Source organism: Canis lupus, chromosome 4 (assembly GCF_011100685.1).
Source record: "Canis lupus familiaris isolate Mischka breed German Shepherd chromosome 4, alternate assembly UU_Cfam_GSD_1.0, whole genome shotgun sequence".
Classification (NCBI taxonomy): Eukaryota; Metazoa; Chordata; class Mammalia; order Carnivora; family Canidae; genus Canis; species Canis lupus.
The window spans coordinates 47,221,429-47,238,396 of NC_049225.1; the positions used below are offsets into that span (position 1 = coordinate 47,221,429).

The 16,968-nt window shown below is 33.3% G+C and overlaps 1 long non-coding RNA gene across 1 annotated transcript in view; it reads right to left on the bottom strand.

Moving 5' to 3' along the window:
• Window positions 1-16,602: 16,602 nt before the first annotated feature.
• Window positions 16,603-16,968, bottom strand: part of LOC111095560 — a 5,809-nt gene continuing 5,443 nt past the window's right edge. Inside the window, exon 3 of the long non-coding RNA XR_005358291.1 lies at window positions 16,603-16,856. This is a non-coding gene — a long non-coding RNA (uncharacterized LOC111095560). The remainder of the gene's footprint in view (window positions 16,857-16,968) is intronic.

Here is a 16,968-nt window from a genome sequence, read left to right on the forward strand (position 1 = left end):
GTAGTAGAGCACAAAACTCCATTTGGATCCTTCTGCCCTATCTCTTCTATGAAACAAAAACCTTAATTTCATGGTTGTTGTGGGGAGAGCAAAAACACTGGTTATCTTAGGGCACTGGTGAAAACCCACTGCATCTAGAAGAAAATAGAAAAATCTCTCTATAGGAGAGAGAACTATACTATAGTTCTCTATAGTATAGGAACTATACTATTCCCTAGTTGATAAAATTATTTTCCCATGAGTGTATGGTTTACCAATTCTGAAATATATACATATTTATATAATATGTAATATATATATGAATTGAACTAAGTAAATGAACAATATATTATGGGAGCTGAAGTGTCCCTATTGGGAGTAGAAGTTTACATAATCAAAAAAAGTAGGTTCCCATGATACATGAAGTAATGGATTAGTGTCAGGGGCCATCAATATAAACTCATGTTTCTCTTAATTTATGTGTATACGATTAATATGGGAAGATTTATAGATATGTGTATATGCCCACGTATATTTTCTTAATCTATGAGCTAAGAAGCCCAGAAGCAATAATAACCCAGGATAACAGAGCATACCTAACACTCAAATTTTGGTTTCTAATACAATTTTCTGATCGAAGGAACCAAGACTCTTTGTAGAAATGCCTGTTTCTAGAATGAGGCAACATGAGCCTGAAGTAATAGTTTAGTACCAAAATGAAAGAGTACTTAAAAGCTACAATAATGGGGATAGAACAAAGGGACAAAGGACCCAAATAAGAGAGCTCCCAATAGCAATGATGGAGAATTCAAACAAAATAAACTAATACTAGGTTATAACCCAAGCATAAAGTAATTATCTCCAAGTACATACTGCTGTAAATAATTATGCTGTAAATATATATCATTCCCCCTCAGAAGGTTTGGCATAAGGACCCAAATACTGAAATGATGGCTGCATATAGACACAGAGAAGGGACAAAAAAGATTAACTTTACAGGGGAGAAACTTGACAAACCCTTCCTCAGCCTGGTGATCAAGATTAACATTAACAGTGATAATTCATGTTGGTCATATGTACTCTTGAGATAATGTGATGAGAGTGGTAATTTACCTCTGTAGCATATACTCCAAACTCAATAACTTCAGGCTTATAATGAGAAAGAGATCCCATCTAATAGATATTATACAAAATATCTGGCCAGTACTCTTCAGAAATGCAAGATCATCAAAAACAAAGAAAGTCTGAGAAACTGTTACAGCCAAGAGATAGCTATGAAAATATTAAAATTAAATGTAAGTAATGTGGTGATCATGGAGCAGAAAAAGGACAGTGGCTAAAACTAGAAAAAAATCTGAATAATTTGTGAGCTATGGTTAAAAATGTATCAATATGGATTCAGTAATTGTGAAAAATGTACAATATCAATGTAAGATGTTAACAACAGGAGTAGATAAGTGTGAGAATACATGGGAATTCTCAATTATCTCTGAAATTTGTAGATTTCTGTAAAACTACAACTATTCTAAAATTTTTTAATTTATTAAAACATAGTTATATACAAACACTTAAAAATGAAGAAAAAATAAAGGCTCTCAGACAAAAACAGAAGTCATTTCCAAAATACCTAAATTATAAGAACTGTGAAACTTTATTTATTTGTTTGTTTATTTATTTATCTATTTATAAGAGAGAGCACATGTATGCATGCATGAAAGTGTGGGGTAAAGGGCAAAAGGAGAAGGAGAGAGAGAATCTTAAGCAGGCTCTATGGGGCTTAATTTCATGACCCTGACATCATGGCCTGAACTGAAATCAAGAGTCAGATGCTGAAGTGACTGAGCCACCCAAGCATTCTGAAGAAACCTTTTTTTCTTTTTTAAAAATATTTTATTTATTTATTCATGAGAGATACAGAGAGAGAGGCAGAGACACAGGCAGAGGTAGGGAGAAGAAGGCTCTCCACAAGGAGCCCAATGTGGGACTCAATCCCGGATCCTGGGATCATGCCCTTGACCAAAGGCAGATGCTCAACTGCTGAGCCACCTATGCATTCCTGAAAGAAACCTTTCAAACAGAAGAAATATTGCTGAAAATGTAACAAAGTAAAGTCCATTTATTCTTAGTTTTCATTTTCTAAAAGGTAACTACATATAGCAAAAATAGTAGCAATGTAATATATGTTTACAGCATATGTAATAATAAAATGTTACATCCATAGCACAAGGAATAAGAGGAGAAAGGTATCTATTTTAGACACTAGGGCAACCAGGGTTGGGGGATCTCCTTTCCAAAGGAAAGTGGGGAGGCAGGGAGTAAGTGAACAGAGACACAAAACTCCTCAATAAAATACTAGCAGGGGCACCTGGGTGGCAGAGTCCTTTATGTGTCTGACTTGATTTCAGCTCATGATCTCAGGGTACTGGAATCCAGCTCCATGTCAGGCTCAGGCTCCATGTTCAGTATGAAGTCAGCTCGAGATTCTCTCTCTCCCCTTTGCCTCTCCTGCTCTCTCTCTCTCAACTAAATAAATAAAATATTAAAACAGGCCCAGGTGGCTCAACGGTTTAGTGACACCTTCAGCCCAGGTATGATCCTGGACACCTGGGATCAAGTCCCATGTCAGGCTCCCTGCATGGAGCCTTCTTCTCCCTCTGCCTTTGTGTGTCTCTGCCTCTCTCTCTCTCTCTCTCTCTCTCTCTCATGAATAAATAAATAAAATCTTTAAAAAAATTAAAACATATATACGTACATAAAATACTAGCAAATCATATTTAGCAATATATAAAAAGAATAATATAGCTTTACCAGGTGGAGATTAACCTACAAATGCAAGGCTGATTTAATATTTGAAAATAAATTAAATTAATTTTACATATATTTCTTAAATATTTTATTCTTTTAAATCATCTTTACACCCAACATGGGGCTCGACTTCACAATCCCAATATCAAGAGTCCAATGCTCTACCAACTGAGCCAGCCACTTGCCTCAACATATTTTTACAGTAAAGAAAAATACATATGATTATCTCAGTTGATGCAAAAAGTACGTGAAAAAAAATTAATGTGCATTCATGAAATGAACTCTCAGCAAATTCTTAATACACAAGAACTTACTTAACTCAGTAATGGTTATATATATATGTATATAAAACCTAGAGCTAAAAAGACATTTAATGATGAGTTCCTGAATGATTTCTACCCCAGTTCAAAAACAAGGCAAGAAGATCCTCTCTCATCACTCCTATTCAACATGTACTAGAAGTCCTAGGGTGTGCAATAAAACAAGAAAATTAAATAAAAGATATACAGATTAGAAAGCAAGAATTAAAATTGTACCTATTTATAGACGATGACTATCTACCTAGGAGAATTCCAAATAATTTCCAAAAAAAAAAAAACCTTCTAGAACTAAAAATTGACTTTTAGCAAAGTTACAAGGCAAGGTCAATGTAGAAAACTCAATTACATCTATATAAACTAGCCATGCTCAATTAAAATTTGAAATAAAAAATACCATCTATAATTACATCACAAAAACAAAGAAATATTTAGGTATAATGTAAAAAAAATATGTTCAGGATTTTTGTGTTAAAAACTAGAAAGTACTAATGAAATAAATAAAAGAAAATCTAAATAAATGGAGAGATATACTGTGTTCATGTATTGGAAAATTTGATATTGTTAAGATGTCATTTCTCCACAAATAGATCTAGAGATTCAATTCAGTCTCAATCAAAATCCCAGCAGGAATCTTCATAGATATGGACAAGTTGATTCTTTTTTTTTTTTTTTTTTTTTTTAAATTTTTATTTATTTGTGATAGTCACAGAGAGAGAGAGAGAATGAGGCAGAGACACAGGCACAAGTTGATTCTAACATTTGTATAGAAAAGTAACTAAACTAGAAAAGTCAGAACAAATTTGAGAAAGTAGAGCAATGTTTGAAGAGAATCAGGAAATTAGTATTTTCTCAAATTCTTAATCTTTGTTCTCAAGATATCTATCAATTGCAAGGGGACAGATAATAGGTTTAATGTGGAAAAATCCAGGGGTCTTCACTTTAACCGAGTTATCAGGTAAATTTCACCTGAGATACACCATATCAAGAACAGGGATGGCCTGGCAAAGGCACATCAGTTTTGCCCCAAATGCATAATTTCCATCTCTACATGAGAAATCATGAGATCACTCAAATTGCAAGACATTCTGCAAAATAAGTAGCCAGAATTCTTGAAAGTGTTAAATCAGGAAAGATAAGGGGAGACTAAGGAACTCCTATACTTTAGAGGAGACTAAAGTAAGACATTACAGCTAAATGCAATATGGGACCCTGGAAGAGAAGAAAGGATGTCAGTGAAAAAAAAAAAAAAAAGAAGAAAGAAAACAATTGTGAAATCTAAATAATGTCTGTAGTTCAGTTAATACCAATGTTAAATTTTCATTTTGACAAATGTCCCATAATAATGTTAGATGATGCCATTAGGGAGAACTAAGCTATATGTCTACCAGAAATTAACTTTCTTCTAAGTCTAAAATTATTTCAAAGTGGGAAGTAAAAAAAAAAGAGAAAAAAAAGAAAAAAAAACCTTGTTTTTTAAAGATTTTATTTATTCATGAGAGACACATGGAGAGAGGCAGAAACACAAGGAGAGAGAGAAGCAGGCTCCATGCAGGGAGCCCGACGTGGGACTCGATCCTAGGTCCCCAGGATCAAACCCTGGACTGAAGGAGGTGCTAAACCACTGAGCCACCTGGGCTGCCCAAAACTTAAGTGTTAATCATTACTTAGAAACATTTATTAACCAAGTGTCTCATAACCTCCTTGGTTTAAGAATAGTACACAGAATAAAGGACATAGTTTTTGCATTTATATGACATGATCACAATGGTACAAACAGGCTTTTGAATAAATAGCTTATATTGCAGTGTGTAGTATTTTTGTCAGATAAACCTATTTTTAAACATTGTACTTATTTAGAACTTTTTTTTTCACCACTAATTACGGTAGAAAAGACACAAGAGCAGTAAAAATGTTTCAGGGATTTTAAAGTAAGGATGGTGACAATGCTCATCATCTAAAATGGAAAAAGAAAGGTGATGGTGAAAAGGAAAGTTGCAAAAAAGCAGGAAATAGAATGCAGGTGTATCATCTTAGTATTATAAAAATAAGAGAGACAAAAAAGCCATAGAGGCTATCATTCATCAATAGTTTATTAATTCCATCCAATTTCTAAGAAAGTATCTTTTCACTTGTCTGATTTCATTCCCTCCTTTGATTGGTTATGCATCTTTCTGTAAGTAACTTTTTGTTTCTTTATATATCCCCAACTTAACTCAAAAGACGTGTGAAAATTCTACACTGAAATTAATTGTCCTCTAATCATATTCACCTTTTTAGTTGCAAGTGTAAGAAATTCAACTCAAACTGAATTAAGCAAAAATAAACTGATTTTATTCAAGTAGATTAAAAATCTAGACAACAGAATTATCTTTAGCCTCTGCTAAATCTAAATCTCAAATCTTCATTAGGGTACCTCTGTCTCCAACTCTTTCTCTGTTTTTCTCGGGGTGGGGGGCTTCATTAAGTGGACTTTATTCACATGGTTGGAACACTGATCTCCAGCAGCTTAACTATTTTGTTCCTTATTGATAGATAACTTTTTTTTTTTTAAGCTTCTCAAAACAGCGAGGAAATTATGGCCTGTTGTGGCATGTGTTCTGAATCTATCCCATACCTAGTGAGTTGGAAAAGCATAACTGATAAGATGTGTTATTTCTTGCTCTGGGGCAGGATGTGTGATTTTACCTGGCCAAATCACATGGACAGAGCAAGATTCTCATAAAAAGTTGTGATACTTTAAAGGAAAGAAAGTTGGATAAAACCCCATATATATCCATTGTGATTATTATTATTATTATTTTTAATTTTGACTGTGATTATCATCATTATTTCCCCTAGAAATGTATACCCTCAGAAGCAAATGGTTTCCTGCAATTTTTGCCTTAGTACAAACTTTTACTTTGTTCTCTTTTCTCTCTCCTATTTAAATATCATAAAATGAGAGGTGAATATATATAAAATAGAAATGGAAAACATTTACACCATAATTTAAACATGCAAAATAAAATACAGTATTTTTCAAACGTTTAAAGACATTCACATACAAAATGGACGATGCAATTTATGGAGAATATAAATGCTCAAGAACCTGTATTTCACACCTTAAGAAAAATGATGTGCAAGTTCTTCTTTGCACTATTAGAGCTGAAATATATGCACATTGTTTTTCAAATTTCATTTTCCATGTGAATGGTTTTCTTTTCTGAGCATAGTAATTAGTTGCATATATTTCTCCTTAGAATATGAAAGAGAAAACAAGTAAACAATCCACCCACATCTTTTGTTTTATGTTAAGAGGAATATTGTACTAAAGAACAAGGGGGGGGGGAGTTAAACAAACATTATTAATACTTATGCAGTCTAATCTACCCATTGTTATATTCTGGCTCTCTATTTCTTTTGTTGTACAAAAATCATGTTTCTATGAATTTAAATGTAGTTAACTTTGTGCAATTACTTTTGCAAAGAAACACTATACTTTTAGATTTTACCTAAAATGGAAACAATTGAAAATTGAATTTGGTGCCTGTGCAGAACCATATCACTTTATTTTTTATTGAAGCCCTATTTTTATTAGGAGGAAGGTGCAGATTATAATAGTTAAGTGCAATTAAATTGCATTAATCCTTATCAGAAAGTGTAAATTAAAAAATAAATAACTTCACTCAACTTAGAAATAGAGACTTGCTTTTTTTTTTTTGAGACTTGCTTAATATAAAAGAAATTGCAAATTATATATCCCCAAATTAGAATTAAAAAATTGCAAATTATATATCCCCAAATTAGAAATATGACTGTTTCTGCTTATAATATTATTTTCATTTCTTCATTATAAATTAACATCAGTCTTCTAAAAAAGTTAATACCATACTTAGGATAGTTCTCTTTTTATCCTACCCATCTTTTCCCTGTAATCTCCTATAAACCTGGTTCCAATGATTCAGACATTATTCCATGGATCATTTCTAGATCCAGAGCCAGTTCTGACAGATATACTGAAAGCTAATAGCTATTTTGTTTTAATTTTCACCATTTTCTAGGTATTCTTCAAATTTTGTATATGTGAGATGGTTTTTAAAATGTATCCTTACTCAGCTCATCAGAGGCACTAAGATCCTTAGTGCCTTCCACTTTCCATTGTGATATGCTACCTGTCCAAAGCAGGTACCCAAGAACCCAAGAATGTGTTGTGTAAACTTTAGTTGACCATCACCCCTAGATTATAAAAAATGTTGGAGCCACTCAAAGAAATTTAGAAATTCATGAGAACATGAATTTGGAAATTAGGAAATTCATGAGAACATGGAAAGAACTGATGGTGTATTATGAGTACTAATTCCCCTATCTATCAGGGAGTAAAGCCTAGTGAAGGATAGCTTTAGAAGTCCATTCCTAGTGAGATCATCTGATTTATAGGCTCAATATAACTGAGTGAGATTGAAGAAAAGGAACTGACCAGATAAGATGAGGTGGTTCCTCTAAAACTTGAGAAAAATGGTGGATCACATTGCACTTGAAGTGTATACACTGGGTCTTGAAATAAAGTCAGTGTATGGTTGTCCAAAATTGTGACCTGGTAGGACCTTCAAGGGTAAGATGACTTCAGGAAAAAGAGCCCAGGGCTGGGGAAGAATCAGATAATTTAAATCCTGGAACATGGAATTTTGAGAAGTAGGAGGATTTATGAAAAATAATGTAAAGGGTATCTTAGTTTTGAAAATTAACAAAAACATAACCATGTAACCAAATTGCTAAGTTCCCTCCCAGAGCTTGAGAAGGTCCCTGAGTTTCGGTTCATTAACTTTGGGAAATATCAATTGGAACTAGAACTTCAGATGAGTAGGCTGAGGGAAAAATTATAACCCATTGGTGGAGATTTAACTGTCCACGTCATAGTACCTCCAAAGAGACCACAAAATAAACCATGAGTAAGATAGAGAGTAAATTTTTCTGATGTACCTAGAGAGCTTCATTATGAATCCTACTATGCAGCTCCTATTAATATTCCAATTTTATAAATAAAAAAGGAATTCAGAAAGTTAAAACAACTTGACTAAGTTTACAGTCAAAAGAGTAAATGAAGATTCATATACATGACTGGCTGACTTCGGAAAGGGCAGTTGGAATACTTTTAATTGTCATGTTGCATTGCTTCAACAGAGCCTAACCATGATCTCCTCAAGTTCTAGAGCTCTAACCAGAAACAGAGCCCCTGTGAGTTATTAACTCTGACCTTAAATTTTGGCTGTCTTGAACCTGCTCTCTGACTCTTAAGAAACCTTGATCTACAAACCATCTTAATCTCAGTCTTGTATTTATGTTTTTGTCTCTCACCTCTAAACCACCATTATACCTGGTAGTTTTGGCAAAAGAACTATGGCAAAAGAACATTTTTTTACCTAAAACACCCCAGCAACCTAAATGTCTCTAAAACTTTGCAGCCTGTATTTAAATGATAACATATTTAAACATTTCACTTATACAGTATTCACCAGATACTTACACAATACATACTTACACAATACAGATATGTACTAACAGACTTCTATATATAAGATACTATGTTTGAGCTTTAAAAGGGGGAACACTGATACATGAATTAAGGGGACAGTACAAGAAAATAGGTATGAGGCAATAGGATTGGTCAGAGACAAAACGGACTTTGTGGATCCTGTGAATGTTGGTTAAAAAGAACTTGAAGAGACCGGGGCCTAAATAATACAAGAGGAAGGGATCCAGTATTCTTTCCTCCTTTACCTTTCTTTTTTTCTTCTCACTTTCTGGACTTTCGATTTTTTTTTTTTTTTTTTTGGACTGTAAATTTGTATGGCATTTGACGACTTTAAGGTTGTGATTGAAGTGAATTCCATCACTGATGTTGTTAGAATGCAATATTCACTTTCCAATAATAATTTCCATCAGTCATGGTCAATGAGGAAACTTCTAATCAAACAATCACAGCTCAACACACTCCTAGGACTTTAGTCCTGAGCATAAATTTCAAAGAAGTATGACTGTGTGATATGGGAAGACATTAGTACACACGTGGTGTTTTGTTTCTTTGTTTTTCCCTTACCCTGCTTGACACTGCCATCCTCCACCTAAATCAATTTCTACAAACTAGAGAGGAAGGGGAGTTGGAGTAGAACATAAAAGGATTAAACATTGATCAGAAGCTTTGCATCCTGCAGGACATCTAGAGTTAGCTGGAGAGTGGAATAAAACTCTCATATACATTAGAGTAGTGAAAAGTAAAAATGAATTGTGCTTCACCTTTTGTCTGGTACACAACCCACAGAGTCCCCGCACACAGTCAGGATATGAAATAAAAGAACAGATTGCTACCTAAAGAACTTGGGAGAGCCTTTCAAAACCTACATGTAAACACAGTATGTTGCTGTAAGCAGCCATGTTTTTTTTTTTTTTTCCAGTGTGGTTATGAACAGCATGAATAAATAGCATTATCCCAAACAGATCTTAAGTTTGGACCAGAAGAGTGATTCTCCAAAGCTATAATGGACAGTAGAGCTAGTGACCAAGTGAGAACATGGATTTCTTGGTGCCAGATATCAACCTTTTATGATCAGGCCCAGTGGGTGAGTCACACCATGAAGGATGAAAAAGTGGTGCCAGGACTTTCTTCCATACAATAGCATTATGCAAATCATAGAAACCACCTCATCCAACCCACCCTGGGTTTGATGCCATCTCAGAAAAGAGATGAGAGCAAAAAAGAGGAGAGCAGGCTCTGATGGAGTTTCAACCTAACATAACTGAGAAACTGGACATTAAATATTCTGCTATATACATAATAGTTCAATTTGAATTGTAGAAAAAAACAAAGCACATTTCTCTTGCACCTGAATTTGTTCCCTGAAAATATCATACTTGCTAAAGGAGTTTATCAACGTTCATGTAATTGATCTATGGCTCAAGTTAATTCTTTTTATGGAGTAATTGAATATTCATGAAACTGCAGCTATATTCTAATTATGATTCTCTGTCAGTATTTTAAATTCAGACTAGACAGGCACCCATATATTCCCAAGGGAATGGGAGCTATGCACCCCTTGAAAATATTAGCTGGTCTTGATAAACGAAGCCTCAAGAAATGCATCCTCAACTCAAGTGAAAGTCACAGGAAAACTGTCCAAGTACCACATTGGTAAAAGACTCTGAGGGTGTAAATGAATTAAAATTTCACAATGATATTTTCTTTTCCAAAAAAGACAGACTTATTCTCAATATTTGGCTTCATTTAGAACAGTTAGAGGCAGTGACACATCTTGATTAACAGAAAAAGGTTGTAGCTGAAAATTTGCTGAGAAGTCGTTACTTTCAGCTATAATATTTTATAACCATGATTTTTTTTAATCCTGGGAGGAAATTTTATTATCTTTCTAATAATTTTGACTTTCTAAAAGTTAAATCCCATTTATAAATATTCTAAAATATTAAACAATCTTTACTACTATAATACATGCTAAGATGTAATGCAGGTGGGGTGGGAAGAAGAAAGGTGTTAATTGATTAAAAATATTAGTTTTGAGTAGAGGATTATAGAGGATGTCAAAGCTTAGTTCTATTAAAAGATTCAGTGCCAAATTATACACTGTATTAAACAACATAAGAAGCATTAAAAATTAACAACTCAGCATTAAGTCCTGATTATATTGTCAATGAAGATAATAACTGGGAGGGTTTAAAATAAAGTTTTCAATAAAGGAAACAATTTCATTACTTCAAGTGTTTCTATGATGTGTTTTTTACTTAAACTTTATTACATAACATTAATCATAAACCCATGAAATATGGCTTAAGGAGAAAATGCATGTGGAATGCAGTTATATGTGAATTGAAAATTGGTGATGTCACAGATACAGACTGGTACAGCTCTTTATTTTTTCCTCCAGTCCTAGAACTGATGATGTCACCCCATACGAATTCTGGAGGACAGAATACCAGAGGATACTTGTGATGTGGCACTGCCAACTTAACAAATACTCAAGGTTGAAATGTAGAAAGAATCAAGATTATGACCCATTAACCAAAGTCTCAGACATACATTTCAGAGAATGATGAACCATATTTACACTATTTACATATTTTATATATTAATTTGCCAACTTGCTTGAAAAATACACATAGTAATGTTTGACAATTGAAATAAAGTCGTACTTCCTAATATCACTATCATCACTTCTGTTTCCTTCTATTAATCTACTAATTAAATAATTAGCACTTAATGAGCAGTTACTTTGTGACTGACAATGTGCTAAAATTTTTGTATAACTTGAGCCTTAAAAAAAAAATAAAGTAAGGACTATTATTATACACTTAGAGTAAAGATGTATAGGTAAGACACAGATATAAGAGAAACAAAGACCTTGTTCCCAATACACTTCACTTTGTATCTTTTGTCCTCTTGCTTCCTTTTTAAATAAAAAATATAGTATCAACTATTTAATCTTTCTTTTGACATTTCCTTTCTTCTACACTTAACATAATATGCTTATATTGTTAGTTATTATTTTCACTTTTTGATACTTATTGTGCAATATTTACTAAAAAATAAGAGGATTTAACTTTTTGTATAACATGTCCTCAAAACAGTTATTTTCCCTTACATCCAAAAAAAAAAGCACAGTTTACAGATGGTGACATTCCTTTCTTTATACAATTTTTTTCTTGGAGTTAATTGACTATTATTTAGTTTGCTTAGTTTTGGATATTCTTTTCTCCAATTCAATTTCACAATTTCTGGAGAAATGTACTATAAATACATCAGACATATTAAGTATACTTTAGATACAATGTAAGTTTTCACTTTTTATTTTTCTCAGTAGCATTGACCATGAAACTGGTTGTCTTCCCTTAACAATTCGGAATGATAATTTCTAGAGTTTTTCCATGGTTGTTCCTGTATGACCTTTAAATAGCATCTTGATCTGGGGAAAGTGGATAGCTCAGTTGGTTGAATGTTTGATTCCTTGATTTCATCTTCAGCCATGATCTTGTGGTAGTGAGATTGGGCCCCACTTGGGCTCCATGCTCAATGCAGAGTCTGCTTAAGATTCTGTCTCTCCCTCTCCCTCTGTCCTACCCTGTGATGCTCTATCTCTAAAATAAATAAAATCTTTTTTAAAAGATAAATAAATAGCATCTTGATCATTATCTCTCATCTTTAACTTTTTAGAAAATTCTTATAAAGTTCAGTAAAACATCAAGTTCTGGATTGATCTCATTCTCTCTATTCTCCTAAGACTATAATGGTATGTCTGTTAGAAATTTCATTATGTCCCATATGTCTCTTTTTTCCTTTCTTTGCTTCAAAATCATTCCAATTCACTAATTCTCTCTTCTACAAGTCTGATCTCCTGGGTTTTTGTTGTTGTTGTTGTTGTTGTATTTTGTTTTGTTTTAAGACTTTATTTATTTATTTATTCATGAGAGACATAGAGAGAGAGGCAGAGACATAGGCAGAGGGAGAAACAGGCTCCTCATGGGGAGTCTGATGCAGAACTTGATCCTAAGACCCCAGGATCCGGCAGCCCGGGTGGTTCAGCGGTTTAGTGCCACCTTCAGCCCAGGGCATGATCCTGAGACCTGGGATCGAGTCCCAAATCAGGCTCCCTGCATGGAGCCTGCTTCTCCCTCTGCCTATGTCTCTGACTCTCTCTCTCTTTCTCTCTATTCTCTCTCTCTGTCTCTCATGAATAAATAGATAAAATCTTAAAAAAAAAAAAAAAGAAAAAGAAAATGACCCCGAGATCATGACCAGAGCCAAAGGGATATGCTCAACCACTGAACCATCCAGGTGCCTCTAATCTCCTATTTTATTAAGTTTTTAATTCGGTTATATTTTTCTGTATTAGAATGTAAATTTGATTCTTTCTTTTTTCTTTTTATGGATCCCTGCCAGCCAGCTATTTTTCCTGAAAATATGAACATGATCACTTAAAGTCTCATGTCTGATAACATCAATATATGCAACACCTGTGAACCTATTTCTATTGTCATTTCTCTTCTCTTGATTTTTGATGATTTTTTCATTGCCTTCTGGTATGAATATTTTTTAATTAAATATGGACCACTACATATGTGTCTATAAATATATATACAAAACAACCCTTTCCCTCTGTTTTATATGGTGATGTTGTGCTCTCTTAGTTTGGTCTTCCCTTGTTGGACAAAGGATAACTATTCCTCATATGAATGGGATGGCTTTTCTCACTCTGCCCACAGGCATAATAAATGATTTGATTCAGGAGAAATAATTTCCATTTCATTATATAAATTTTATTAGGTAACTGCAGAGGTAAAAAGATTTGTATTGTTTTAATATTGTTTCATTACAAATTCAACACCCAAGAAACAAATAATCCAGTCATTAAATAGGCAGAAGACATGAACAGACATTTCTCCAAAGAAGACCTACACATAGCCAACAAACACATGAAAAAATGTTCAACATCATTTGCCATCAGGGAAATACAAATCAAAACTACAATGAGATACCACCTCACACCAGTGAGAATAGCTAAAATTAATAAGACAGGAAAGGGGAACCCTCTTGCACTGTTTGTGGGAATGCAAGCTGGTACAGCCACTCTGGAAAACAGTGTGGAGGTTCCTTAAGAAGTTAAAAATAGAGCCACCTATGACCCAGCAATTGCACTATTGGGTATTTACCCCACAGATACTGATGTAGTGAAATGCTGGGAGACCTGCACCCCAATGTTCATAGAAGTAATGTCCACAATAGACAAACTATGGAAGGAGCAATGATGTCCTTTGACAGATGAATGGATAAAGAAGATATGGAATGGAATATTACTCAGCCATCAGAAAAGATGAATACCCACTATTTGCTTCAATGTGGATGAAACTGGAGGGTATTATGCTGAGTAAAATAGGTTAATTAGAGAAGGAAAATCATCATACAGTTTTACTCATATGTGGAATATAAGAAATAGTGAAAGGGACTATAAGGGAAAGGAGGGGAACTAAATGGAGAAAAATTAGAGAGGAAGACAAACCATGAGATACTCCTAACTCTGGGAAACAAACAAAGGGTTGAAGAAGGGGAGGAGTGTGGGAGGGATGAGGTGCCTGGAAGACAGACACTGAGGAGGTCACTTGATGGGATGACTATTGAGTGTTATACTATATATAATTTATGTTGGCAAATTGAATTTAAATTTCAAAAAAGGAAAAAAGAGATGAATGAATGAATGAATAAATAATTTCTCTTTCCAGCTAACTACAATAAAAAATAACCCTAAAAATTCACCTACTGATGTCCAACCATAGCTCAATCATGACAGTCCCCAGGGCTTTTCTAATAAGCCCATCTACACCTACTTCCACTGGTTGAGTTGATTCCTTACCAAGATTCAATTCTATATTTCTTAAAATTATCTGCATGAGTTGTACCTATTAATACAACTATAAATTTTAATTAGATTATTTAAAACAATGGAAAATGAATTAAAAAACAAAATAAAAAAACTAAGTTGACACTTTGAAAAAGCTTGATGAATGTAAGTTGATTTTAAAAGTCCTAAGGAATTAGGTATAGGTAAGAAAACTGCGAAAGTTCTGTAAGAACATTTTAAACATCATCTAGAAAATGTGCACTCAGATTTGCAATTATCTTTAAGTACACACACACACACAGACAAATGAATAACAAGTAATATATTAACATATCTCTGAGCTAGATGGCCATTTTATATTATCCTACCTGAAAACTTCCTGTAATTTAATGTATTACTTTTATAAAATGGAAAAAAAAATCTATTACTCTTTGTAAAACTTGAAGGAATAATGCTTTTGTATTGCTTTTTATGAAATTTGAATTATATCCAGTGTTTGTATACTTTCTGTAAAAAGTCAGTATTAGCCACAATATCACTGATGAAATTATACAAAATGAAATATATTCTAGGAATCATTCATATATGTTTTTATGTTTGAAGGTACAATATTCATTCATGTAAAATTTTTGCACAATTGGTCTTAGATGGCTTACGATAACTATAGCAACTGTTTTCTGAGAAAATAATCAAGATAAAATATGTTCAGGAAAATGTAAGGCTGAGTACAGAAGTACACATGCCACCTGATACTTTTCAGTTAATAGAAGATGATGACACTTTTGATTCTTTGCTTCTCTGAAAGTAAACAAAAAGGAAACAGCATTAGTTACTGTATTCACAGGCTCTGGGACTCAGCTATGGAAAGGAATTGACAGGTGACTAAGTATTCAATGATTTCAATCAGTAGCATATAAAAATGATACTGATGGTCTACATCATTTCACAACAATTATTATCATTTCTTTCCTGTTGATAAAGGCATTTCTTCATCTTGTATAGAAATTTTTGAATTAGAAGTTTTACTCTAAAATATTGTACTAGATAGAGTTTGGTCATATGTGAAAACAATACTATCTGTATACACATGAAGCAGCAAACCAAGCATGCCACACAACTAACAGAATAAAAGATAACAGATAAAGATATCAAATTTTTTAGAAAAGTTCTTTGTTTAAGCTTTAAATTGTCCCAATTATCTAATATGTGATACAGCAATTGATTCAACTACATGTTAATTAAGAAAAGAAAACATGAGCACATGGAGAAATTACTTTTAGAACCATTCTAACTCTTAGGAATTGCAAGTGTTTAAATACAGTTCAGAGTGGGAATCTTGTAATATGAAGTAACACATAAATGACAACCTCCAAAAGTGGATATTATGTTTCTCAAAATGAAAAATCTGCTAAAACAATCCTTACTATAGCACAAGTGAGAAATATCATACACACACACACACACACACACACATCCCTTAAATCAGAAAATATCTGTTCTATATTTCATGTGGAGATCATTATTGAAAATATAGGTCAATTAATTTCTTCTGTTAATTTTTCATTTTTCAGGGATTACTTAGATCATCAGATTCTATTTAAAAAATTTATTGGTGAAAACAATGAAATCAATGTTAAATAATTATATTTTTTTAAAAAAGACAAAAAGTAACTTTACTGTGCTCCTAAGTTCAGCTTCTTTTTCTGGCTTGATATCATTGCACACCTATCAAGGCATTACTCATGCTTTAAGATTCAGTGTGCTAACTTCTTCATCTCATCTATGCCATCTCATAATCTCCTTGGCAGATGTCACCTCCTTTCCTTTCAGAATTGCCATAATCCCAATTCATGCCAGGGCCAGGGAAAGAAACTTCCAAATGTCTCTTCATATTATATTATTTCTTGTAGGTCTATCATCTCTACTTTACTACACGCAAGTGCTTTCATTACTCACGTTTAGCAATAAAAGGTCTGCGAGGTCAGCCTCCACTATACACTATAGTATTTATTTATAACATTGTGTATTGAACTACTGTGCTAATAGAGCAACATGATATAATAGATATGTTTAAACGGTGAGATGAAGATAAAATCATATTTTTAATTACCTCCTAAGCAAGATTACAAATTTATATCACTAACAATAGTGGGTATTTTTTGTAAACACCAAATGTCCTCTTAATAATTTGTTTTTGGCAACTTACAGGATGATCAGAATATAATTGTCTGACCTCATTATGTTGATGATCAATGGTTTATTATTAAATTTGTGACATCACTGTCATTTTTGCTGATTGCTTATGCTTGCATTATCAGAATGATCTCCATTTTTGTGTAAAACATTCATCCGTTTTGCAAAGTTGAGATTAAAGCTGCAAAATATGATACATGAGTTCACTACCAGGTAGACATAAATGTCAATAAGTAACAGTAAATTGAAAGCAAGAAGAAATGAAGGGTCCACTGCCATTCCTACTGTTTTAA